This window comes from Excalfactoria chinensis, chromosome 2 (assembly GCF_039878825.1).
Source record: "Excalfactoria chinensis isolate bCotChi1 chromosome 2, bCotChi1.hap2, whole genome shotgun sequence".
NCBI lineage: Eukaryota > Metazoa > Chordata > Aves > Galliformes > Phasianidae > Excalfactoria > Excalfactoria chinensis.
In genome coordinates, this window is record NC_092826.1 from 70426234 (window position 1) to 70429703 (window position 3470).

A 3470-nucleotide genomic window follows, 5' to 3' on the forward strand; every position below is an offset into this window, starting at 1 on the left:
GACTGAAAGATCAAAGCCAGAGGTGGTATAAATTAACATACCAATTACTCAGATTAAAGGTTTGGTTCAGAGTGCCCCTGCCCTGGAAGGGAAAAGAAATGTGAAAAAGCACTTAATAAAAAGGCTGATTTCTGGATCCAGTCCCTTCCCCCAGCCCTCATTTCACCTACAGTAAACTTCTTTGTAAGTGAGAAATAGCTTCTGTTTTTCAGTTTTAAAAATAGGAGCAGAAGAATGGCTTAGGTATGTATGGAAATAGAAATGCAGTGCAAAATGCAGCCTTGCAGATTGCAGCAGCTAGGAGCTACTGAAATGACACTTTTTTCTTTTTCTTTTTAACAAAGAAAGCTTCCCTTGCTACATTACAAGAAAGATATTCTCGATGGAGAGAGTGAAGAAAATTAGAAGTGGAGCTGGAAAACCAAGACAGGTTAAAATCCCAAACCTGGTTTCAGAAATCTAATCCCTGACTTGCTTCAGAAATCAAGCCTCGTTGTACAGACTGAAATCTGAGGTCTGAGGACACAGCATTTGGGTAAGTTTGGAATTACACTTAGCACTGAAAGTGATATTCTAACAGGATGTTTTTCACTAGCTTGTAGCAAGGGTGATCCCTCCATGTCTCTGAATAAATTTGGCCCCCACGATTGGTATAATGCACTTCTCTTCCAATGTTAGCCATCTTACAAAGATTCAGTCATGCAGACCTGACTTAGCAGACGTGCTCAATATGAGGTATAGTCACCACATGAGTATTCTGCCTGTTTACTGAGTAAGCTGCAGTTCTATTACAGCAATCAGTATGAGGCACTGGCCACCCCCAGGGGATACTCCCATCAGAGAACAGTCATTTTCTGGAATGGCAGTCCTGCAGTGTGAAACCGGAGAAACAATAAACCCCTGACAGTGTAACCAAAAACCCGGACTTGCTCTGAGGTCAGGTGACTCATGGAAAAGCAATCTGCATCAGGCACGAGACAACGTTTTTGTAGCCACAGCAGCTTTCCAGCATTTGCTGCTGCTCTCAAGTATGGTTTGCACTCATTGTGTTAGTCATCAGATTTATGAACGCATTGTTCTGAGTTTCAAATTGCAGCCTTCAGTGATCATGTTCATACAGATCATCTCCCAGTGACAGGCAGCACCAGAAAAGTCTTAGGAATAGGAAATATAGGTGTATAGGCTCTCTGCACTGCAGGATACCGCTCATTTAAAGCAACCCTATTTTAAGGCTAAAACCTTCCATGAAAGTTGGTAGCTTCTCTCTTTCCAGTTCACAAAGCCAGCAGACAGCTTTTTCATCCTCAGGAGACAATGTGCCAGAGTGCTGTGGGGATGGATTTGTTCTCCTAGCCTTAGCCTTGCTTGCTCCTACCTCAAACCATTTCCTAAGCTTGAATGTTCTTGTTGAAAGATTTAGCTCTGAAGAATGAGCTGAAATATTCACATCAACGATTCCAAAAAAGGAATGTTAATCAAATTGACTATCTTAGTTTCAATTTGGGAAGAATGCTGGATTTTACTTCTAGCTCCTGAACTTAACTGTAATAAGTTAGTCTATCCATGTTTGCTCTCTGTTTTGTCCTCTTCTGCTTGCGGCAGGAAGGGTAGCATAACTGATGATGTGTTAGATGGTGACTTTACCACTCTCAACCACAGCATTTGTTTGAACTGCTGAGGAAGTTGTGTGTACAGTACTAGGCTGGGGAAGCTCAGGATGTACAATCCTCCTGTCGCTTCTTTTCTGGGAAACCACAGTGTTGCAGAATTGACACAGCTTGACTCTCAGAAGCCTTTTGTCATATTTATTTAGAGAGGCTGAAAAAAGTTAAGGATATCAATAGTTCCCCTTAGGAGAAAACATAGAGTAACAATAAATAACCGGGACCTTTTCCTTTCCTTAGGTCACACACAGAAATCCACATACCATCAGTGGACACAGTACCAGATTTAGGGCAAGTGATATGTGGACCTTTTTACCAAAAATAAATCAATTTACAGAAGTTTTCTGGTGACTCAGGATGGTTATGGATTAATTAGACATGTAGCTTCTCTGTGCTTTCCATATGAGGAAGCAGGAAAGCTGCCACCTCAGGGCACAGGGGCTGGGAACATCTCTCAACTGTAGCTAGGCTTCCAAGAATACTGATACCAGGAGTTTTCCTACCCTGTGTGAAAGCAGAATGGGGATTTTAATCTCTGGGTCCATGGAGATGCAAGTTTTGAAAGCACAGCAGCTACTGGTACTTTCTATAATGAATAACAGTCAAAGAAAAGCAGGAGAGGAAGCAGCATTCGTAGCTCAATTGATGTGTTGTCTGTCCGACAGTCATTATGGTGGGCCTCCTCATCCCACAGAAATGTGACTTGGAAACTTTACCAAACCTCCTAATTGGTGCACTTTTTGGAAAGGATGTTTCTACTGGGCACAGCGTTGAAAGAAAGAATGAGGAGGCTCTCACTGACAATCTTCAGAAGAAGAATTTTACTGGGATTTACAAATTTCATGGCCCTATAAGACATGACCCACAGGAAAATTTCCTATCTATGAGAAGCAAACTTTCTGTGATCAAGACATTTTCATTTATCATGCCAAGTTTAAGATGCGGAAGATGTCACCATCACAGATGGTTGTGTTTTTACAAGGTGTACTTGAGATGTGTTTTTAATTTAGGGAATAAATCTGGGTCTGTTCTTTGGTCCATCCATAGATTATGACACATCTCATAAACCCATGGGAGGTATGTTTTAGGTCTTAGGCTTTGTATATATAATATACAAAAAAAAGCCCTCAGTCCCACCTTGAGGTATGTTGCAGGTGGCCATTTTCTGCTGTCCTTGAATTGTTTGGATTTTCCAGGGATGCCTGTCCAGATAGACTTGCCCCCTGCCCTCAATAAATCATCACTGGATTGTTGATTCTGTCACCAGCCTGGTCTTACCATGGCAAGGGCAAGGCCAGGGCTAGCGTCACCCATATCTTCCATCTCATCTTCCCCTCCATGCTCTTGGAAGGTCTCACTTTGCTACTGACCCAAAGACAGGTGGTTTTACACAGTGTCCTGGGTTCTCTGATATCCTTTTTCAGACTCAACAGGAATGATTAGGCATTAAATTGTATTTTAGTATTTGGGCCTCCTTGGCATTGCTTATGGCAATTCTGCATGGCTCACTGCTGTTTGCATTGTTTTAGGCCAACAAGAAATCAGAAAACAGAGCAGGGCACGATCTTGAGAGCTCAGCATAAGTTCAGAAGATGCTATTTCATATTAAACAGACAATCTGTCTCTATACAATGATATTTAGAAATGTTTTCCAAGCACAGAATTATCTTTCCTTACTACAGTTACTCTTCATTACCCTTTCAAAATCTCAAGTTGCTTTCAGGATACCTCAGTCTTAAAGATTTGGTGCATGCCTTTTGAAGTTAAAAGGCACTTCTCTACTCCCAGGTGAGGTCATAATACATA